Below are 24,978 nucleotides of genomic sequence, written 5' to 3' on the forward strand. Positions count from 1 at the left end.
TGCAGTGTATGGAGAAGGTGCTGTGACTGATCAAACATGTCAAAAGTGGTTTGCGAAGTTTCATGCTGGAGATTTCTCGCTGGACGATGCTCCAGGGTTGGGTAGACCAATTGAAGTTTATAGCAATCAAGTTGAGACATTAATTGAGAACAATCAGCGTTATACCACACGGGAGATAGCCGACGTCCTCAAAATACCCAAATCAAGCGTTGAAAATCATTTGCCCCAGCTTGGTTATGTAAGTCGCTTTGATGTTTGGGTTCCACCTAAGTCAAGCGAAAAAAACCTTCTTGACCGTATTTCCGCATGCAATTCTCTACTGAAACGTAATGAAAACGTTCTGTTTTTGAAACAAATTGTCACGGGTGATGAAAAGTGGATACTGTACAATAATGTGGAGCAGAAGAGATCATGGGGCAAGCGAAATGAGCCACCACCAACCACACCAAAGGCCGGTCTTCATCCAAAGGTGATGTTGTGTCAATGGTGGGGTTGGAAGGGCGTCCTCTATTATGAGCTCCTTCTGGGAACCCAAACGGTTAATCCCAACAAGTGCTGCTCCCAATTAGACCAACTGAGAGCAGCACTCGAAGAAAAGCGTCCAGAATTAGTCAACAGAAAACGCATAATCTTCCATCAGGATAACGCAAGACCGCATGTTTCTTTGATGAGGCAAAAACTGTTACAGCTTGGCTGGGAAGTTCTGATTCATCCGCCATATTCACCAAACATTGCACCTTTGGATTTCCATTTATTTTGCTCTTTACAAAATTCTCTTAATGGAAAAATTTTCAATTCCCTGGAAGACTGTAAAAGGCACCTGGAACAGTTCTTTGCTCAAAAAAGATAAAAAGTTTTGGGAAGATGGAATTATGAAGTTGCCTGAAAAATGGCAGAAGGTAGTGGAACAAAAGGGTGAATACGTTGTTCAATGAAGTTCTTGGTGAAAATGAAAAATGTGTCTTTTATTTTTACTTAAAAACCAAAGGCACTTTTCCGCCAACTGAATAGATTAACCTCCTTTTAATTCATTTGTTCATTAATTCATCAGTTGCTATGGAAATATTACTATGCTCCAGTCATTTTGATAGGCACTGATGATGCAGCCATCAGTAAGACAGGAAAGGTCTTTATGCTCAATGAACTTCACTTTGGTGCAGCTTCTGCTTCTGGCTATGCTGGAGTAATAGGGACTGGATTTACCCTCCTGCTTAAACAGCTAGAAAACTAAGCAAAATATTTGAAATGATATTTTTCAGACAGCAGGCAGTCCAGGCCAGAGATCTCTGGGAGAAAAGAAACAAGAGAGCTGAGCCTGATGAGTCCCCAACTGACTGCTTGGGAAGAGTTTCCAGGCTGAAGCGCAGGGAGGGTGTGGTAGGTTCAGTGGTGCCCTTCCACCCCAAAGATGCATCCACATCTTAATTTTCAGAATCTGTGAATGTGACCTTATTTGGAAAAGGGGTCTTGGCCTATGTAATCAAATTAAGGATCTCAAGTTGAACTCACCCTAGATTATCTGAGTGGGCCCTAAATTCAATGACAAGTGTCCTTATAAGAGACACACATAGTGAAGTGGAGCTCATGTGACCGGAGATAGGAATGATGCAGCCACAAGCCAAGGTACACTTGGAGCCACTAGAAGCTGGAAGAGGCAAGGAACAGATTGCCCCTTGAGCCTTCAGAGATAGTATGGTGCTGTTGACACCTTGATTTTGAACTTCTGGTTTCCAGAATTGTGAGAAAATAAATTTCTGGGTTCTCAGCCACCAAGTCTGTGCTAATTTGTTACAGAAGCTTCAAGAAACTAACACAGAGGAGGACTTCTCAAAATAGATGCAGTCTCTATAACTGTTATATTTCTGTGCCCATTTATATCATTACCAAAACCAAATTAAAATGTAGACAATTTCACACTTGTAAAAGGGCTGTTTTGGACTCATTTTGAAAAAAGGTAGTCAAATAGAGTGGAGAGGACATGAGTTTGAGTCTATTTCTTGTTAACTGTGTGATTTGGGCAAATTATATAACTTTTTGAGCCTCAGTGTCTTAATCTGTGGTATGGGGACCCCACCCCCTAAATTCTTGTGAGAGTTATTATTGTTCAGTCCACTTCCCAGGCTGCAAACATAGAGATAATTCTTTCTATACAACCAAAGCCAAGTGTAAGATAACATTTGTTTGTTTTTTTCAAGTGCGTTTTGAATAAGGCCCTTATTCAGACATATTCACACACTTTTCACACATACCAGGTGCCTGTGGTTCATTAATTCTTATCTACAACGTAGGAGGGGAAGAGAGGAGAAGGTCTGTGTGACTGCAAAATCGGGCTCTGTGCTGCCTCTCCAGCTCATCTCTCACCACCCTCCCTCCGTTCTCACATCCGGCCACACTGGTCTGCTTTCTGTTCCTCGAACATGCCATGCCCTTTCCCAAACTCCCAAAACTTTGCTATTATATCCCACCACTTGGAATGTTCTTTCCCCAGTTCAAACGTCACCATTTCACAGAGGCTTTCTCTGACCACATTTTCTAAAATAGTCTTTCATTCCTTTACCCCATCTGTCACTTCCTTCTCTAGAATGCCACTTTGTGGGTTAATAATGAGGAATATCCCCATCAGGGAGACAGGAGACTTTGCCCATGTACAACATCTGTCTAGTTCAGGGCTTTTCAGACTACCTGTGGTGAAGGACCAGGTTTTTAAATTTCCAAAGCATCATGGAACTGATACATTAATAAAATATAATGAAAATTAATAATTGAAAAAGAAAAAAATAAGATTTACAGAATGCAACCCCCAATCTTTATTATTAGATTCAAACAAGCATAAAGTTACATCAAAAGATGTAATCAAAACATAGAATAATCAAAGAATTTTTAAAATGTACACGCTGTTCATTGAAAGTACATTTAGGCATTAATATGCTGTGCTGTCCAATATGGTCATCACTAGCTACATATTGCTATTTAAGTTAAAATTTAATAAAATAAAAAATTTATTTCCTCAATCACAGCAGCCACTGTGATTGTACTTTGTCATAATTAAAAACTTCTTGTTCTTTAAGAGATGCTGGTGAGAAAACAAAAAGACAAACCACAGACAGGAAGAAAATATTTGTAAAACATATCTGATAAAGGATTGGTATCCAGAATACACAAAGAATTATCAAAACCTAGTAATAAAAAAACCCTAATTTTAAAAAGCACAGAGATTTGAACAGACATGTCACCAAAGAAAACATATAGATGGCAAATAAGTCTATGAAAAGATGCTCAGCATTATTACTCATTGGAAAGTATAAATTAAAATCACAATGAAATACCACTACACACCTACTGGAATGGCTTTAAAAAAGCTAAAAACACACTGTGTGCTGGTGATGATAGAACTCTGACACATTGCTGATGGGAAGGCAAAATAACCCAGCTATTTTGGAAAACAGTTTGGCTGTTTCTTATAAAGTAAACACAAATATGGCCCAGCAATCCAACTCCCTGGCATTTACTTAAGAGAAATGAAAACATATGTTTTCACAAATACCTATATGTGAATGTTTATAGCAATTCTATTATCACCCCAAATTGGAAACTACCCAAATGTTCATCAACCGGTAAATGAATGAACAAGCTGTGGTACATCTATATGATGGAATACTACTCAGCAATGAAAAGGAATGAAGCACTGATACATGCAAGAAATGAGTGGATCTTAAATGCACTTGATTGAGTGAAAGAAGCCAGACACAAAAGACTACATACCGCAAGATTCTCTTTAGAAGGCATCCTGGCAAAAGATACAGAGATAGAAACCAGAGGAGTGCTTTCCAGCAGGGAGGGAATAAACTACAAAGAGGCCAGAGAGAACTTCTGGAGTGATGGAAATACTCTCTATCTTGACTGTGGTGATGGTTATACACTCTCTATTCACTTGACAAACTCAGAGAACTAAAACCCCTCCAAAAGGAGAAGATTACTAAATCATACCTCAATAAACCTGAAAGAACAAACAATATAAATTTTACTTCTATAATTTAACTAATAATATTATCCTAAAATATGTTTTAAAACACACTTGTTAAAAATTAAAATGATTGAAAATAGCAAGTTTTAAAAATAAATAAGGGTGAAGAAAACATAGGTAGTACTCTCTTTGACAAAGGTTGTAGTATTGTTTTTTTGGCTATCTCTCCTCAGGCAAGGGAAACCAAAGCAAAAATAAACAGATGTGACTATATCAAACTAAAAAAATTTTTGCACAGTGAAAGAAACTATCTACAAAAGGAAAAGGTCACCTACTGTATGGGAGAAGATACTTGCAAATGATATATCTGATAAGTGGCTAATATCCAAAATATACAAAGAACTCGTACAACTCAATTAACATAAAAAAAAATCACACAACCTATTTAAAAAATGGCAGAGGATCTGAATAGGCATTTTCCCAAAGAAGATTTACAGATAGCCAACAGCCACATGAAAAGATGCACAACATAACTAATCATCAGGGAAATGCAAATCAAAACCACAATGAGATATCACCTCACACCTGTCAGAGTGGCTATTATCCAAAAGACATCAGATAACAAGTGTTGGGAAGGATGTGGACAAAAGGAAACCCTTGTACACTATTGGTGGGAATGTTAATTGGTACAGCTACTGTGGAAAACAGTAATGGAGACTCCTCAAAAAATTAAAAATAGAGCTACCATATGATCCAGCAATTCCATTCCTGGGTATTTATCTGAAGGAAAAAAACCCCCACTAATTCGAAAAGATACATGTACACCTATGTTCATTGCTGCATTATTTACAATAGCCAAGATATGGAAACTACCTAAGTGCCCATCAACAGATGAATGGATAAAGAAGATGTGGTATATATAGAATGAAGTATTACCCAGCCATAAAAATGAACTCTTGTCATTTGAGGACTTCCCTGGTGGTGCGGTGGTTAAGAATCCTCCTGCCAATGCAGGGGACACAGGTTCGAGCCCTGGTCCAGGAAGATCCCACATGCTGCGGAGCAACTAACCTCGTGTGCCACAACTACTGAGCCTGCGCTCTAGAGCCCATGAGCCACAACTACTGAGCCCACGCACCTAGAGCCTGTGCACCACAACAAAGAGTAGCCCCCATTCACCACAACTAGAGAAAGCCTAAGTGCAGCAATGAAGACCCAACGCAGTCAAAAATAAATTTAAAAAAACCAAAAAACTCTTGTCATTTGAGACAGCAGGATGGGCCTGGAGGGTACTATGTTAAGTGAAATAAGTCATACAGAGAAAGACAAATACTGTATTGATTTCACTTATATGTGGAACCTAAAAAACAAATGAACAAACGTAACAAAATAGAAAAAGACTCACAGATACAGAGAACAAACAGGTGGTTGCCAGAGGGAAGGGGGTTGGGGAAGGAAAGAAGAAAGAAAAATAAATAAGTGCTTATTTTTCTGAGATCTGTATACACAATTAGGTTATAGTGCATGAACTAACCTTAAAATATCATGTATTTAACACTATCCTACTGTGCCTGACTTTCCACACAAGTTTGACAGCACCCAAAGTGGTCTACACCACGTTCACAGAGACAAGTCCATTACCACAGGCTTGGAGGTGTGGCAATGTCTAATTGCTGTAACAATTTCTAAATGGTTACGTTTAGAAGTACTCTCAGTTTTTGAACATACCTTGTCTCGAACTGGTGACAAGCAGTTCCTGGACTGGCACCAGCTGTGGCCCACACCTTGCACAGGGCTGGTTTAAGTTCCTCTTCCTTTGACTCTTCCCATGGCGGGCTTCCTCCTACCATCCAGGTCTCGGCTCAGAGAGGCCTTACCCAACCTCTATATTCCATGTAAAGCAGCAGTTGCCTCCCTACCCAACCCTAATTACAGTTAATAAAATGTCCTCATTTTTCCCTTCTTGTAACTGTCACTCTCTGTAATTAACTTGTACTTCATTATATCTTCATTATCTGTCTCCTTGTAGTCTATGCTGTTGTTCCCCAGACTTTTCAATGTGTTTCAGCTGACTTTCAAATATCTGTGTCCGTGTCTTGGTCTGAGGGCATTTTCCCAGAATACAGAAGGTCACTTTGCCAGCTCTGTGGGCTAGGCCAGAAGTGCCAGGGAGCTAATCACCCCCTTCCCCAACCCACAGCAACCCTCAACCAGTGACCCTTGGGAGCTGGCCTATAGACACCAGCTGCCTTGCCTTTAGATGTAATGATTCTGAGGTGTGCTGTTTTGCTCCATTTCCCAATGTTACCCTTTAAGAAATAAGCTCCACTGCCACCTGTGATAACTGGTTTAATAACACACTTTTTATGGGCTGCCATTCCCTACCTGTATGACATCTCCCCACCCACCCTTCCCACCCCATGGTATTTCCTGCACTTCTCAATAAGCTACTTGCATTGGAATCATTGTTCCAGGATCTGCTTCTGGGAAAACTCAAATTAAGACACTTCTCCAGTAGAGGGTAAACTTCGTAAGGACGGGGCCCTTGTCTGCTTTGCCCACTCTGTGACTCCAGTCCAATTCAGAATGAAGCAGAGGAAGTGCTAATAAATATTTAGTGAAAGAAGGACTTCACTGGAGGACTTTCCTTGCCAAAGTTGATGATTTGTTCACTGACAATGTTGCATTAGGACCCAATTAACCATCACTTATTGGGGTAATTCCTTATTAAGAACTTTCTGGTGAGGACTTCTGATGACCTTGACATTTTCCCATGTAAACAAGAAACCATATATTTGAGAATTTCAGATGTGCTTCTATGTTTTAATGATATTCTGATAGTGTTGTAAACCTAGCGTACATTTACAGAGAGGTTTTATGTAGTCCTACATTTTATTCGGGTGAAACCAGAGGCTTCTCCGCAACGTGCTCAAGTTACGGAAGTGGGAACTATAATGGCGGCTATGTAGGCAGTGATGGGGGCTTGGACATGACACAGCCCTGAGTTTAAGTTCCAGCTCAGCACATTTCTAGCTTTGTGATACTGAGCAAATTACTTAACCACAGTTATAAACGAGAATAAAAAATACTAATCTCGTAGGGTTGTTGTAAGAGTTAAAACCCAGTAATATATGTAAAGTGCTATTGTGAAAAACTGAGATTATGCATTGGTTTTAAAGCAATCTGTTGAAGTCACTTAACTATTTTACTGAAAAATGCCTTTAGGTTTGTTTCTGATTTTAGAAGGATATGCATAGTCTTTCTTCCTGGTTAATTAAAAGGAGACCAAAGAAATCAGTTAGTAGGTTAATTATTCATAAGACTCACGAGAAAAATCAATCTCTTAAAACAAACATGGTTACAACTTTAAGTGAACAAATATAGTTCTCTACCACAAACTTTCTAAAATCTGTAAATTCTTATAACAAATAAAAGGTTGTAAAGTCAGAAGTTCTTGGATCTACCAAATAAAACTTTCAATATTCTATCGCTTTTCCCATTATTAAGCAGACTCTATAATGCTAAGGTGACAGGTAAGTGTAGATTAAATTTAAATTTTATGGTAACTGGCACATAATTTTTTTGAACTTCTTATTTTAAAATTGACATAAAGGCCAATAACTAAACAGTACTTTGCATTCTCAAAGTAGTTTGGTCAATATCTTCTCTATTTAAAACTTTTCATTAAGATTCATGATATGTTAATTTCAATTATCATTTTAATCAATACCAACTTAAATAATTCAGGTTTTTTCATGTTTCCACAGTGCTTGCTATAGACTGAATGTTTGCATTCCGCCAAAATTCATGTGTTGAAACCTAGTCCCCTGTATAATGGTATTTGGAGGTGTGGCCTTTGGGAGGTAATTAGGTCATGAGGGTGGAGCCCTCATAAATAGGATTAGTGCTCTTAAAAAGACTGTTTTTTTTTTTTGAGATTTTAATTGGATCCTTTTAAGTGGTCATTTCAGAGCTTCTAGAGCTGTACTGTTCAATAAGGTAGCTATCAGCTAATATATGTGGCTATTGAGCATTTAAAATGTGGCTACTCCAAATTGAGATGTGCTTTAAGTGTAAAATACATACTGGATTTTGAAGACTTAGTATGAAAAAACAACACAAAATGTCCCCTTAATAAATTTTATGTTAATTTTATATGATGATGATAATATTTTAGATAAACTGTGTTAAATACAGTATATCACTAAAATTAATTTTACCTGTTTCTTTCTACTTATTTTTGAATATGATTACTAGAAAAATTAATACTACACACATGGACTGCATTTTATTTCTATTGGACTGTGCTATTTTATAAGATCTTGGAGTGATCTTTAGGAAAGGCTGTTTAGCTGACTGGCTGAGCCATATTCCTTACTTTCAGCAGGATTGATGGGGCACAGTTTGAAAGAGGGTAGGGGAGGAGGAAAGGAAGCATGGCCACACTGAAGAGCATGGAATACTGAAGCACCCAGAGAAGCCATTATCATTATTTTCATTGTTACCATCATTGTTATATAACCCAGGAGTCCATCACCAAGTTTTAGGTTCCCAGAAGGTATGATCTGAAAGATATGTCTTCTGTCTCTCACAGTGCCAAAACAGTGCTACTCATATAGTCAGTAGCCAGTAACAGATACTGGTTTGTTAAACACTAAATGTCAAGTGCCCAAATGGACAAATCCAACTTTTGGCAAAATGGTGAAGCAGGTGATGGAAGCCTTCTGACACCACAGTAAGTATTCCTTTCCTCCTCCCCTTCCCAGTCTGCACAATCCCATTCCTGGTTAGTGCATACACCCCCATTTCTGACTTTGTCCTATGTTTTCCTTTTATTTTTAGTTTTCAGGCTACTTTAAATTTTATTTTCATGCATATCATGATGGGAATTTGGTGAGTATCAGGTATTTCTAGCATGCTCAGGTTAATCTGTAGCAATGGCTTTATTTATTCATCAGTCATATGATAACTAAAATAGAGATGTGATCCCCATTCATGAGAAGCTTTCAGTTTAGGGATGATTTAGGAGGCCTTCTTCTGTGGTCTTCTGGCATCTCAGAGTCCTTGGATGCTATTCTTGGTCACCAGAAGCCTGAGGAAATATCTCTGAATGACCAACGTCTGGGCAGGGAGAATGCTCTTCCTTTTATCCCTCTTCCCTGCCTCTCTAAGAGGCAAGTTTTCTAGCCTACCTTGCCCAGATGAAAAATGTAAAGGGATTCCTCACCCTGTTATTCCAGTTGAATGTATTTAAGCTAGTATTAGCTGGTAGACATGCTCTTACCATAGGTGTCCACACATTAGAATAATTTTGGTCTTTACTTTTGAAATCTAGAGTTGATATTTTTGAAATTTTTTCGTTCTCTGAATTGCATTTGTTTTGTTTTTAGATTTCCACCTCAACTGGAAAGAGTGGAGGATTTACATTCAATTGCATCTGGATTGTGGCCACTCCCTCAGTAATGCAATGGATTTGGGAAAATACAGAAAAGAAAATCTGATACAAGCCCAACCCACAGTGCTTTTAAATATCTGTGGATGGTGAATTTGCTGAACATCTCAAAAGTATTTTTAAAAAGTTCTAACTTTGGCCACATACCCTTTCCTTCTATTTTCAACTCATGAATTATTGGCCAAGTTCAAATGAAGCCCTGTGGTTTGAATTAAATTGGCACACGTCATAGAGGCCTGGCTCCAGCAATCTCACTGCTCTCCTCCTCCCCTTCCTGGCAGACTCTGGAGGGTTTAGAAGATAATTTTCATTGCATTAATTTTTCTGAGAGGAAATCCTTGTGAGAAATCTAGTTGAACTTGGCTCTCTAAAGTTTCTTGTACAGTTAGAAAAACAAAATTTGAGGTTACTAAGCAGGTTAATGGAAGAGAAACCTCTAGCTGTTTGCTTAGAAATGTTGCTGAGGAGGCCGAAGTCTCACTCGATAGAGTCACTCTGTTTTATGACCATAGACTGTACCCTTAACAGCCACAAAAGGGACAGGACAAGTTCGAGTGTATTGTTGTATCAGTGCCAGTCCCTGCCAACTGCAAGAAGAACAGCATACAATGTGAGACACTCTTGGTACATGAAAGCCCCAGTATGATCCTGTAGGCTAAAGTTTCTTAAATTTTAACAGGCACACATATCACCTGGGGATTGTCTTAAGATGCAAGTTCTGATTTAGTAGATCTAGGTAGGAACAAGAGACTCTGGATTTCTAGCAAGTACCCAGATGATGCAGGTAGGTGGTTCATCCTTTGTGTAGCAAGGGGCTAGAATATTTTTCTAATATTAAGTAAAATATACACTTATGGACTTTTACCCAGAGATTCTCTACTGAACAGTAAAAACCTAGAAATATAAACTCAGTCCCCAAGGGGTCTCAGAAAATCTACCTGTAACAGAAGTGAGCCAGAGGTGGAGATTGGTTAATGACTGGTGGCCATTACCACCTTGAATCTCCATGGCTATTTTTAGGGTAAAGAAGGGGTAGGCCTATGGCTAGATGTTATTAGAGTCACACAGTCTGAGCTTCCCTCAGAGCTCTGCTTCGTTGTAGCTCTGCGCACCCGTGCAAATTATGAAACCTCTGAATATTTTTCCTAATATGTACACTGGAGATAATAATGGTACCCACCTTCACAGGTTGTTGTGAGGATGAAATGGGATAACAAAATGATGGTGTGCTGGAGTCAGCTCCTACCGGCTCCTACCGGCTGACTGAAAGACAGTCAGGAATTCTATGGCTTGAAATTGGCTGTGGTAGGAGTATTTACACCAGGGGAACTGGCAAATGCTACAAGTCGGGGCCTCTTTTTTTTTGAGCACTGATTTACCAGCATATCCCTCTGTGTAAAGTACCTAAAAGAGCTCAATAAATGTAAGTTACTACCATCTTAGCTACCTTTTCTGAATTACTCCAGCACTTGTCATTTGAAACACATCATTTAGCACTGGATATTCCATGCCAGGCTCCTTCTTTAAAAAATTCTGTAATTGAGTTCTTCTCAAGAGTTATAGAGTCTCTCAAAGGTGTGACCATATTCTGTCACATCTCATGACTGATCAATGCCTTGCTCTTTCACCTCTCCAAGGAAAACACTGAGCATACTTTCAGAATTTTTGGAATACACAGCTCTAACAGCTTTGATCCTCTCCACAGGAAACATCAGAGAACAAACTGAACAATCTCAGGGTAGATCCCAGGATATTAATGTCTTTCCAAAATATGTCCAATGATAAGTATGCCTGAATCAGAACAGGTAGGAACAGAATATATATGAGCTCTATAGACTAGATTTGTGGCCCAGTCACAAGTTTTCACACATTTGTCTAAGTAATTGTAGCTGGTAGATTAATTGGAAAATGAACCCTGTCATAGTAGGTGAGGAGGTGATTTTCTTCTGTGTGTTTGTGCTGACAGCCTGATTTTGAACATAAGGGACCTTAAGAATCAGCATAGCCACCTAATGTGAATGCCCTCAACTTTTCTCTCCTATGCTTCTAAATTTCTCTGTTCCTTCCCCTAGCCTCTCCTTATTTCCTTCTGCTAGGCTACCATTAGTTCACCTCAACCTACATAAAAACTTTCCCTAGAGAAGCAGATTTGCACAAGCATTAAGAGTTTGGACTCTGGAGCCTGAATGCTAGGTTTAAACCCCAGTCTTGTAACTTGACACTGTTCAAGCTATGGCTTATTTTCCTATCTGTAAAATCAGAATACTACTAGCAAGTTTCTCATAAAATTTTGGAGTGAATTAAATTGATTTAAATATGTCAAGCTCTGAGAGCAATGCTTTACCCATAGTAATTCTCTTGCACATTTCCTATTATTTTTTCCATCAATTATTCCATCTCTTTTGCAACTTCATAGTTTTCTCTCGATTCTTTTTCCTAGCCTATATGTACGCTCATATCTTTCAATTCTTAAAAACAAACACAATATAAAAACAAAACTGTGATGTTTCTTCAAACAGGTCTATTCTTCCTTTCCTGATGTAATTTTAGGGAAAAAAAAAAAGCCTACATTTGTTCTTTCCTTCCTGACTACCCTATCTCTCCTTGGTCCAATTTCAGCTCTATAGCTGCTGAGAGCAGGCACTGCTGCGCAGATAAGCACTGATAAGCACTTGTTCTGATGGACCTGTTAGGATTTACTTCACCAGTGACCACACTTAGGTTTCCAATGGCTGGGGGAGTTGATTGAGAATATCTGCTATGAAAAACATACAGGCTCAAATAATATTTTCCTTAAATCTCAGGGCTTTTACCACTTAAGCATCAGCATTATTTTAGGGATGGAGGTGGGACCTTGGCAGTTTAGCCGTGGCAATGTTGCATGGTGGAAATAATGGTGAATTTTGCTGTCACAAGACCTGGGCTCAAGTTCTCCTTCTTCTGTACACATGGCAGATACTCTGTCAGTACTTAACTGAAATGAATTATTTGCTCAGCAAATCACTCAGGACTCTTGCCTTCTTATTTTTATCCTAATACACCAGCTGTCCAGGTTGGGTCTGACTCGTGACAGAGCTTGAACGGAGGTTGGATGTCTGGACCTGTAACTCAGGCCTCTACGTGCTGGAATGAATAAACCCAGGGGCTTTAAAAGGATTTTCTCTCTGAAGGAGATTAAGGCAGGGAGATGAAGGGCTGAAGTTGGCCACAGGACCCAGATTCCACCCTTAAATAGAGAAATGGGGTTCAGATGGAATCCTCTCCTGCTTGAAGCCAGTCTGGCATTTCTCAGGTATCATTTATATATCTCTTCTCTCTTTAGCTCTGCCTCTAATCTCCTTTTCCTCTCGGGAGAAATTTAACTCTTGAATTCTTCCTGTCATATGTCTTGCAAAAAAGAAATCTCACTGTCCAGAGAAGCATAAACCAGATTAGAACAAAAAGCTATCTTAACCATCCTTCTTTTACAAACAGAACAAGGGAGTTGATAACTAAACCAGTAATCATCAGAGAAAACATTTTTCTTTTATTTGTAGGAAGAAAAATAAGGAAGTTTGGATTATTGCCTGGCTGGTTGAGGCGACACTGTGGTGCATGAATACAGCATCAACAATTTAATGACATCAAGGGTTTGGCGGTTTCCTTTATATCCTGTCCAAAAGGATGTTTTCACATGAGGTTTTGCCAGATAAGTTTTGCAATGCTGTGTGTTAACAGCAATCCCTTTTTTGATTTCACAGTCTTTTTGTAAGACACAACTTTACAAAAATCTTATTTTCTTCCCCCTGAAAATAGTGCTGGGGTGAACAGATTTATATTAAGCTTACAGAGCAGAAAATTAAAATTTTAGTCAGCCATTGTGTATTTTATTTGATCTACATTACGTTAAACAGCTTGTTTGATGACAGGCTTTGGGTCCCTAACATGACCATCTTTTTGGTATCATGCAGACCCAACTCATATGTTTCTGGGAGAAACAATGCCTGAATCCTTCCTTGGCCTAATTTGTCCTATTTGTCTGTGAGAAATTTGCTGAAGGAGTTATACATGCAGCAATAGATCAGTCTTTAGGCAAGTTTAGCTTGATGGAATATTTCACCTATCATCAAGGATTTAAGCTTCCAGAGCTTATATTCTGACATTTCCCTCTCTTTCCCTCAGGGAAGGAAACTGTATTGAAACCAAAACTGAGATATGAGGAGGAAAGGAGAACTCAATTTACAACATGAAGTTTTTGGCATGGCTAGGTTTAGGGAGACAAAACAATTGTTTTCAAGGGCTACATCTGAATTCATCTCTGACTCTCCAGGTAACAGGCTCAAGCTTTCCTTCACCCAGTTAAATAAACAAACTGAAATTCTACGGGCATAGGAGTATCAGTGTCATATTCTCTCTGTTATAATTCAAGATACAAAAAACACACTGGGGAAGCCTTTAGCTATCTGCTTGACGGGCTATGAGAGAAGCGATTTTCATTATTAGCCTACTAATAATATTTGATGGGAACAAGAGGTGGCTTTGGTGATTTCTGAATCCCCTTCTGGCAATGATAGAAGATTTCCACAAGAGGAAATCAGCCTCTATAAGTGCTGTTTACATAATTCTGTTTGCATGAGACAGACTCATGTGTATTAAATTCTATGCTTGTCATGTGCAAATAGAGATCCAAATCAGAATTCTTAAGTTCTTCTCTTAGTGAAAAACCAAATAGCTGACTTGGAGAAGATCATTCATTGACTACTGATCAATAAATGGGTATCGAGCACTCGTTGAGTGCTTGGCCTGATTCACTATCCCAACGTGCTTTGTAAATGAGCTGCTATTCTATGACCTACTACACCTCTAACCCCCCCAATAATCAGAAATGAGAAATATTTTTTCTTTTTAAAAATCCAGTTTTGTATGCATGGATAGGTATAAACTAAGTATACATTCTGTCTCTGGTCACCCCCTGTCCATCTTTCATCTTCTGATGTCCTATTTTCAATTTTATTCACCTCTTCTGCTGGCTCATGAGTCTCACACATTCTGACCTCCCTGGACCACTTTCCAGAACAAGTCCTATATGCTCAGAAGCCTTCCTGCCCCTTGGACAGGTATACTTACCCTTCAAGGCCAGCACCTGTGAGTCAGATGTCAGTGGTTAGGTATTCTAAGACCCAGCTCTGTGGATACAATCATCCTCTCAAATAAACACAGATTCCTTCAGATGATTACAGAGGTTTAGAGTAGAAAGAACTTTAAGGGCAAACAGTCCCACATTCTGAGAAGGGAGAAAACCAAGACCACAGAGGTGTGTTGACCCAAGCCAGTGCTTTCTCCACTGCTCCCTATGGTCTCTTGCTCTGTGAGTGGAAATCAACATTAGTTTATTATCACAGGTGACTTCTGGGGATGATACCTTATATGAGGACCTGTGACTTTAAGAGCCGGGCACTATGAGGGGACACGAATCACTTATTACACTTTTGAACACACAGATCTGTTTACCACCAGGTGCGAGTCACCCCTATAAGCATTGATTGCTCTGCTTGGCCCCCTGAGTCTGAATAATCTCTGAAGGCGCCAACCCAAATCCTTGCCTCTCCCCTACCTTTCACCTCCCTTTAATGTCCATGATCCCCCCTTGCTATCTTGCTTTCATGATTTCAATCACAACTCCCATGGATAATAATATGTTTATAAAGAACAGATAATTTGTATTAAGAGTTTATGATGGGACAGAGGCTATGCTAGGCTCTTTATGAGTATTGTTTCATTTAATTCTCACAAGAACCCAAGGAGATAGGTAGCATGAATAGCTCCATTTTCAGATGGGGATAGTAAGGCTTGGAGGGGTTAAGTCACTTGCCCAAAGTTCAGGAGTCAGAGTTTGAACAGAGGTAGCCTAACTCCAGACCTAAGCTCTGAATTGTACTATTAATAAATCAACAAAAACACTTTGAGCATTGACTATATGCAAGACATTCAGCCAGGCTCTATGAAGGATGGGGCTTCCAGTCTAGATGAGGTGTCTGGACATTTACATAACACATGTCAGTGACACATTGTATGATGAGCATGACAAAACAATAAGTCAATAATAGGCTATGGTGAGAGTCTTAGTCTTTTCTTTCTTTTTTTTTTTTTTGGTGCCAGGGACCTCTTTGGCAATCTAGTAAAACCTATAGACTCCTTATTAGGATAAATGCATAAAAGAACAAGTGTACAATTGCAAAGAAAACCAATTATACAGCAATATAGTAAAAAAAAAAAGTTTTAAAATGTTGTAATATGGTAGTATATAAGCATCTGTATTAACACATTACATAGCATGATTTAGCGGTAGCTTTGATAACTACAGTAATTTTGAAGTAGGGCTGAGCATGAACAGTATTATGAGATATCTATAAGAAACATATGATATGAAAATATTTGTGATTTCTATTGGTGACAGTCACATTACATCTACTGCCACTGTGATTTGTGACTGAAGTAAATGCTACATTCAGTTAGAGGTTAGTGAAAATAGTTTTCCGTTCAAGTTTCAAGCATCTCCTCAAAGCACCTCAGGGGATCCTGAGCCCCAAGTTAAGAACTCAAGTGGTTTAAAGGAAGGAACAATCACTTGTGGTCTGGAGACCCCAGGGAGCAGATATTATATTTTTTATCACACTTTTCTTTTATTTTTATTATTATTTTTTTTTGCGGTACGCGGGCCTCTCACTGCTGTGGCCCCTCCCGCCGCGGAGCACAGGCTCCGGATGCGCAGGTCCAGCGGCCATGGCTCACGGGCCCAGCTGCTCCGCGGCATGTGGGATCCCCCTGGACCAGGGCACGAACCCGTGTCCCCTGCATCGGCAGGTGGACCCTCAACCACTGCGCCACCAGGGAAGCCCCATTTTTCTTTTATTTTTAATTGCAGTAAAAACATATAAAGTTTACTATCTTAACCATTTTTAAGCGTAAAATTCAGTAGTGTTAAGCATACTCACGCTGCTGTGTAATAAATCTCCAGGACTTTTTCATCTTGCAAAACTTAAACTCTATATCCATTAAACATTAACTCCCACTTCCTCTTCCTCTCAGTCCTTGGCAATCACCGTTCTGCTTTCTTTTCCTATAAATTTAACCACTTTAAGTATGTTGTAAAAGTGGAATAATGCAATATTTGTCTTATTTCACTTAGCATAAGTTCCTCACAGTTCACCATGTTGTAGCACGTGACAGGATGGAGCAGATATCGTTAAGCCATTTTACAGTTAGGCAGAGAGTAATGGCTTGCTAAATGATGCACAATGAATTAACCCATGCTTCTGCTGGCTCTTCAGTTTCTCAGTCCCATGCATGTTCCCTTATACAGTACTAATGAACTTGGAAAGTAGTCTCCAGCTATATGGTAATGGAAAAAGTCTCTTTTTGAAGTTATCAGGTCATAAGACATCATAGAGATCGCCACTTTGAGAACCAGTGACAATGGAGGAGAAGTGCAGTGGGCACAGAGGGGCCAGAGTTGTAGGAAACCAAGTGGATGTAAGTGCAAACTGCTTCTCATTTCCAGAGCTCTCCAAACCCAATGTCTCAGTCCCAGAGAGTGTAAATGTTACGTATTTACTTTTAATTGGAGTGTAATTGCTTTACAGTGTTGTGTTAGTTTCTGCTGTATAATGAAGTGAATCAACTCTATGCATACATATGACCCCTCCCTCTTGGACATCCCTCCCAACACCCTCTGCCATCCCACCCATCTAGGTCACCACAGAGCACCAAGCTGAGCTCCCTGTGCTATTCAGCAGGTTCCCACTAGCTATCTATTTTACACATGGTAGTATATATGTCAATCCTAATCTTCCAATTCATCCCACCCTCCCCTTCCCCCCCATTTCCATATGTCCATTCTCTATGTCTGCGTCTCTATTCCTGCCCGGCAAATAGGTTCATCTGTACCATTTTTCTAGATTCCACATATATGCATTAATATACAATATTTGTTTTTCTGTTTCTGACTTACTTCACTTTGTATGACAGACTCTAGGTCCATCCACATCTCTACAAATGACCCAGTTTTGTTCCTTTTTATGGCTGAGTAATAGTCCATTGTATATATGTACCACATCTTCTTTATCCATTCCTCTGTTGATGGACATTTAGGTTGCTTCCATGTCCTGGCTATTGTAAACAGAGCTGCAATGAACATTGAGGTGCATGTGTCTTTTTGAATTATGGTTTTATCAGGGTATATGCCCAGTAGTGGGATTGCTGGGTCATATGGTAGTTCTATTTTTAGTTTTTTAAGGAACCTCCATATGTATTTTCATTGTGCTATGTATTTCCACATACTAGTTCTTCGTGTTGCTCTGTAATAAATAGACTTTCTCATTGCTCACTAAATAGACACATTCTTGCCATGTTATCACATCTAATGGGACTAAATTCCTGCATCTGGGAGAGGTTATTTTGCAAGATCGTGTGGCCTTGTCTCTCTAATATTCCTTCATGAAAAAGCAATGGTAAAACCACAACTTTGAATATCAAAAAGTGAATTTGGACATATTTCAGTAATTGTGAACAGTAATGTTTAATTTCAAGAGTGAGGTTTCTGTTATAGCTTTTCACATTTTGTACTAGGCTGGCAAATGTAACTGACATAATGACAATGGGGAATTAAAATTCATTACACTGCATGATGAAAATCTTTAATAGAAACCTCACTCTTCAAATTAAACTAGGCTGTTTATAATTATTGACACCTACTCTAACTCACTTTCTGGTATTCAGAGCTGTGGTTTTGCAACTGCTTTCTCTAGGAGAAATACTGATGTTTCTGGACTACAAGCAACATATGGTATCAAGATGTGGTTTATTTTGCATTTCCCTGGTGAGTAATGTTGCTAAGAATCTTTTCAGTTGTATGCTGACTATTTTGGTATCCTCTTTTGTGAAGTACCTGGTCAGGATTCTTGCCCAATTTAAAAAATTGTGTAGAATTTCTAAAGAAGAGTATTTTCTAGATATAAATGCTTTGCCAGGTGTGTGTATGTATATGTGTGTGGGTGTGCACACGCGCATGCGCCAGTCTCAAGTTTTCTTTTTCTTTTCTCTGAATAGTGTCGTTCATTGAATGGAATTTCTTAATTTATCAATTAAATCCAACTTATCGATATTTTGTTGTGTTCTGTTTAAGAAACTATGGCCTACCCCAAAGTCCTGAAAATATTTCCTGTGTTTTCTTCTAGAATCTTTATTGTTTTACTTTATACTTTTATGATCCATCTTGAGTTAATTTCTGTGTATGGTGTGAAAAAGGGTCAAGTTTCCTTTTTTTCCCATATGGATATCCATTTGAGCCAGCACAATTTACTGAAAACACCATCCTTCTTCCGCTGAATTTCTGTAATGTCTTCATTGTAAATCAAGTGATTGATCATATACGTATGGATCTGTTCCTAAACTCTATTCTATTCCATGGTCTATTGTCTATTCTTGTACCAAGACCACACTTTAAAATTAGTCTAGCTTTGATATTTGGTTTGTTTTTCCTCTTCATGATTACCTTAGTTATAATAGGTCCTTTGTATTTCCATATAAATTTTACAAATAGCTTGTCAATTTCCACCAATTAAAAAAAACTGCTGAGATCTGTATTGGTATTGCTTTGAATTTATAGATGAATTGGAGAGAACTGATATCTTAAAAATCTTACATCTTTGAATTCCATGTTCATGGTATATTCCTTCATTTATTTAGGTTTTCTTTTACTTTCCTCAGCAATTTTCCATATATTTCAGTGTAGAATTTCTGGTCATCTTTCATTTGATTTATTCGACATAACTGATGCTTTTGGTGCTTTCAAAATTTTACTATCTAGTTGCTCGCTTCTTTTTTTTAAAAAAATTTTTATTGGAGTATAGTTGATTTACAATGTTGTGTTAGGCCTGCTTTTTCAAAAATAGAGTTACTTCTCTGTTGAAATTCTTCAACTTTTCTTCTATTTTGACTAACATTTCCTACATTTTCTTGAACATATTAATCATGGTTATTTTAAACTCCCTGTCAGTTCATGTCAATATCTAACTTGCCTATAAATCTTTCTCCATTAAATATATTTTTCATTTGGATTTCAGTAATTCAGTTTTTAAATTTTTTATTATATTTTTGCATGCATTGAAAATTTTAGTTAAATGCCAGATGTCATTAATGAAAAATTATAGAGACTTGAGATGATGTTTTCTTCCAAGGTTGTTTTCTTCTTGTAGGCAAATAGACAAGTCTTGTGAAAACCTGGTTTCATGCTTTTTTGGGCTAATTTATTTCAATTTTCCCCTCTTTTTATAGATTGGTTTTTATTCCTAAGGAATGGCTCTTACTCTTAGGGCATGACCCTTCTGAGGTTTCAGTTCAAAGCCTGGGATATTTACCAAAATACTTCCCCCTTAGCAAGGCTTTAATTATGATTTCTGCTTCCCTGGTACTACTGAAATCTTGGATCAGCTCTTTAGCTATCCAGGTGCTTTCTTCTCTTCCCGTCCCCGCCCCCACCCCACCCCTGCCTTTTAGTTTCACCCTGTGCAAGCTCAGCTTAGGAATCCATCACTTTAGGGAAATGTGTATGCAGAATTTTAGGTTCCTTCTCTGATGTTCTCATTTTTCCGGGACTTTGCTCTCTAGTAGCAAACTCTAAACTACTCCAAACTCTGACTTCTGCCTCTTCAGCCCAGTAAGACTGTTGTTTTCTATACCCCCATTTATAAATGTCTTCAGGGAAATAGCTCAGATAAATGTGGCCTTTCCTTCAAGTCTTGTCTGTGTTTGTTGTCTCCAATGCCTCAGACAATTGTTTTATGTATTTTGTCTGACACTTAAAGTTGTTTTTTCAGTCAGGGTTAGTATGATGCCAGCTATTCCACCATGGCTGTGTATTGCAGGACTATTTTTGTGGAAAAATATAACAAAAATTGCCCTAAATCCCTTTTTCAGATGCATCAACTCATCTAAGATCTGAGGTTAGGGTGGGACGTAAGGGGAAAGAAGAAAAGATAAATTATTATTCATTCAGGATGAAGCTCAGGCAGTACATAAATGACTTTCTAACCTTTGAAAACATTATGAAAATTAAATTTAAAGGATTAACCCTGATAACAATGAATCAAACTCATGCTTCTTCATACTCATTTTCAAAGGGAAAAACATGAAACCACATGTGGCTCCAGCACTTTCTGCTGAAAATTATTTTAAAACATAACTTGTCATGACTTTAGTTGGGCAAATTCACATGGCTCAATGGGAGTTAAAAGGAAAAGCACACATAACCATAACTGACCTAAAACTTTGAGGTAAAAGTTACTTAAAACAATGAACTCTTAAGAACTCAGAGGTATGGCAAGAACGTTTGTACAGGCAACGTAGGGAGGGTGAAGTGGAAAGGAAAAGAGTAGATAAATTCTTAAGGTGGTGGGTTTCTCAGATGTGCAAGAGCATTGATATAGGGAACAGGAGTGGCTGTAAGAGTCATCCCGGGGATGATACAATCCAGCTTTCTGTGTCTCCTCCCCTTCTACGCAGTGACCCTCCCAAGGCACCTAGGGTCCTGATGCTACTCAGGGTTCCCAGTCCTGTGATCCCAGGCCTGTTGTTAGCAAGGGGACTAGGACAGAGGGTGTGGAATTTAAGAGCTAGATTTGCCATTTACTGGCTTGTGACCTTCACCAAGTTACTTAATGAATCTGTTAAGAACCTTTTGATTGCAAGTAAATGGAAACCAAGTCTCAAAGGCTTAAACAAGAAGAGTAACTTATTATCTTAAATAATAAGAAGTCCAAGTTACAACATCTTTAGAGTGGGTTAATTGTCTCGATAACATCATGAAGATGTTATCTTCTTTCCATCTTTCTACTCTGTCATCTTTATGTATCAGTATCATCTTTAGCTACTTTTCTTGGTTCCCTGAGTCACATCCAGACACAACATCCAATGGAAGAAAAAGAAAATTTTCTTCCTGCTTATCTCTTTTTATTAGCTAGTAATCCTTTCCCAGAAGCCCCCAGGAGACCTCATCTCATTAATTACTGAAAATAACTAGGTCACTTGTTCCCACCTAAGCCAAACCCCAGCAAGGAGAATGGGGTTCCTCTCAAATCTGTGTACAAGCCAGAGTCACCTGGGGAGGGATGGACATTTGAATTAAATTTAAACTCTGCCAACAAGGAAGGAGCTTATTGGGTAAACAACCACTGGTGTCCACTACACTTAAATTTGCTGAACCTCATTTTCTTTATGTGCAGCATGTGGGAATAATAGCATCTGGTTTATAGGGTTGTTATAAGGATTAAATAGAATAATCCATAGATTATTTCTCCAAAAATTCCCCCAAGACTTGTTTTTAAAGTCTCTGAGTATCTCATAGACACACACTAATGGATGGCAAAGTCCTATCAAAGTGTATACAGTCAAGTGGGTAGAACAGTCTCTCTTCCTTGGTGTAAGGTCTACAGTATTGATAATATCTCAGGTGCTATATTATACAATAGGTGCTTTACATATATTTTTTTCTAATCCTGCTAACAAAAATGTAGTCATGCATGTTCTTCATTTATTCTCTCAGTCAACATATATTTGATTGCCAGTAATCTCATTTTACAGACAATGAAAATGAGGTTTAGAGAGGTTGAATAATGTTCAAAGTGACACAACTAGTAAGTGGAGAAATTAGATTTGTGCTTAGGTCTGTCTGACTCCACTCTTTGCAAATCTCTTATGACTTCCTTTCCTGAAAGCTTCCTGGTGTTCTCTTTCACCAAGCTTAGCCTATTGAAAAAAGGAGTGGCTGGGAGCCATTGCAAGGTGTCAATTCACACTCTAAGATCTGCAGGAAAGAGCTGTCTGTTGTTTGTTGGCCCACACCCGTCACCAAGCTGCCCTGGAACGTTGGGTTAGTTCTGCTCTGCTCCAGCAGGTGGCAGGTTGGTATCATTCAGCGCTTGCCTTCTTTACTTGTGAGGAAGCGATAAAGGGGTGAGAATGATTTTCCTGGAAAACTGTAGAAATCAGACTCATCACTTTTTGGTCCCACTCCGTAGGAAGAGCAGCTGACCCTTTTCAGCTGCTGTCATGTATGAAGTGAGGGATGAAATAAACTGCGTTTGAATTCACCTTTTTACTTTTGAAAGGTGCTCTCATATATTTCATACACATTCATCCCAGTTACAAATGTTAAGATGCTTAGGACAGATATTGTCAGCTATTGTTCTCAATTCTATCGTTTTATTCACTTAATCACCATGAGCTTCCTAAAGCAGAGGGTAGGAGTTACTTACCTTTGGGCACCCAACGCCAGGCACCGTGCTGGGTATTTGTAGAGTACATTTGTGAATTACTTGAAGTAAGATGATCTGGGTTTGAGCTTTGACTTGGTCATTTCCTATTTGGGAGGCTCTTAGTAAGTCATTTGCTTTCTGAGTCTCAGTTTCCTCATTGGCAGCACACTGAGGATAATGATGCTGGTGATGATGATGATAATTCTTAAGCTCACTGGTTGTGAGAATGAAAGGCATATGAAAAGGACTTGTAAAGCACCTGTTAGAGATAGGTGTTACTTTTAGGTGACCGGGCAAAGTTGTAAAATATATTAGTGGTTGATACTTTCTCATAGGGATTAGAATATAAAGTACCTGGAACCAGAATTTAGGCAGACCCCACTGGGGACATTTCACCCCTGGTTGTCATTTCCTGCCCACAGCTCAAGTACTTATCTTCATCACTGAACATGGAGAATCACTGAAGTGATCTATTGATACTTATTGTCTGTCCTGGCTCCAATTCTACCTTCCTCAATCCAAGTTTCTAAAGGTATTATTCCAGGAGGTCCTCCCATAACCTAGCTTCAGTCTGCTTTCCCCTCTGACCACCATTTCCCACCCGCTCATGTCCATGCACAGAGCATCTGCAGCAGGTTGACTCTGGGAACCCCAGCTTGTCTTGTGCATGTTCACATCTCTGCCTGTGTGTGCTCTCACTCTCTCTCCTTCTTCTCTTTCCCCCCGAACCACACTCATTCTTCACGATCTCTCCTCCAAGAAGGCTTCCTCTAGCCCACATTGATCTCCCCCCTTAGAACTCCCACTGCTCTTATGAGGCAGTATAGGTCACTGAATATTTAAAGACATGGTCTTTGGTGTCAAACATCCTGGAATCAAATCCTCCAAGTTATATAAACTTTGTGTGCCTCAGTTTCCTTACCCTTAAAATAAGAATAATAATAGTCCTACTTCATAAAGCTGTTTTGAGGATTTAACGAGATAATGTATATAAAGCGTTCGACACAATACCTGGAATAGAGTAAGGACTCAGTACACAGTAGCTATTACGATTACCATTATTATCATTAAACACATTACTTGATATTTCTTTACTGCCTTTTTGGATTATGCCTCCTCCTCCTAGGAAGACTGTCAGCTTCCTGTATTCAGAGACCATATTTTATATTTCTCTGTGGCCCTGGCATTGCCCTGTGCATTCCCTTAACAAGAGAGGTGTACCACAACTTGTTATTGCTCAGTCAGTCTTACCTTATAGTAAGAAGTAAAACTGATCCTCAAGTTAACTTTTCGCAAAGCCACGTAGATACTGGTTGAAGATGCCATTGCCACATGCCAAGAATCTCTACAGAGTCTTCTGATCATTAGACACTGGCCATTCAAAATCCATACAGCAGTCTGTATAACTGTAATATACATTTAATTAAAACAAAGAGATTATTTTCTACACAATTTGGCATTATCTGTAGGATAGGAAAGAAGCGAAAAAGGAGAAAAATGTGACAAGTGACCAAATGATATTGATGAAGAATAGGATATTTTTACAGTTTACCAAGAGAGGATAATGAGATTGAGTGGAATATCTTCTTTCCCCACACCCCAGCTCTGGGGTTTTGTGATGTCAGTGATGAATAATGGCCCAGGTCCAGGATTCTGCTGCTTTTCTCCTTTAGTTTCCAGGATTCTCAAAAGAAGCACTAAACTGCTTTTTCTTTCCCTGCCAGGGGTGGATATGGTTGCAAAGCTCTTCTCAGCCCCAAATGAAGATGATTGTACCTGTGGTCTCAGGAGATTCAGCTCTATTTCTCAAGCCTTTTGTATGTGTGCTGGGAAACCCTAGGGTGAAATGTCACTTCTCTAGAGAGTTAGGGGATCTTTCACCACAACAAAGTAGCTTGATCTCACACTGGGTCTGAGCCTTACCCTGGGGTCCCTCTGCTGGCTGTGAGAAACAAGAGCAGAAAGCAGTTCTTTGGGATAAGAAACTATGAATTTTGTCTTTGAAGGTAATACATAGAGACAAGAATGTTCCTGTTCGGTTGGGACAGTCGTACTTGGGTTATGGTATAAAATGAGGAGAGAAGACCGAGCTAGCAATAGCAACACAAGTTTCTCTCCACAAAAAGGATTAACAACTGGATTCAGGTCTCAATCCAAAAATAAAAATTAATCTAATACAGAGTACTGAAAAAAAAATCTCCTTTGAGGAATACCTGTAATGTACAGCTGTAGTTCGTTTTCAGTGCAAGATCAGAAATCAGCAGACATTG

At 38.9% G+C, this 24,978-nt stretch overlaps 1 protein-coding gene across 1 annotated transcript in view; it reads right to left on the minus strand.

Annotated features, from left to right (window-relative positions):
* ANKRD55 (ankyrin repeat domain 55) overlaps positions 1-24,061 on the minus strand; it is a 127,089-nt gene extending 103,028 nt beyond the window's left edge. Inside the window, exon 1 of the mRNA XM_060295425.1 lies at positions 23,960-24,061. The gene's annotated coding sequence lies outside the window, so the exon portion shown is untranslated. The remainder of the gene's footprint in view (positions 1-23,959) is intronic.
* Between the last annotated feature and the right edge of the window lie 917 nt (positions 24,062-24,978).

The sequence above is a fragment of the Globicephala melas genome, chromosome 3, assembly GCF_963455315.2.
Source record: "Globicephala melas chromosome 3, mGloMel1.2, whole genome shotgun sequence".
Taxonomy (NCBI): domain Eukaryota; kingdom Metazoa; phylum Chordata; class Mammalia; order Artiodactyla; family Delphinidae; genus Globicephala; species Globicephala melas.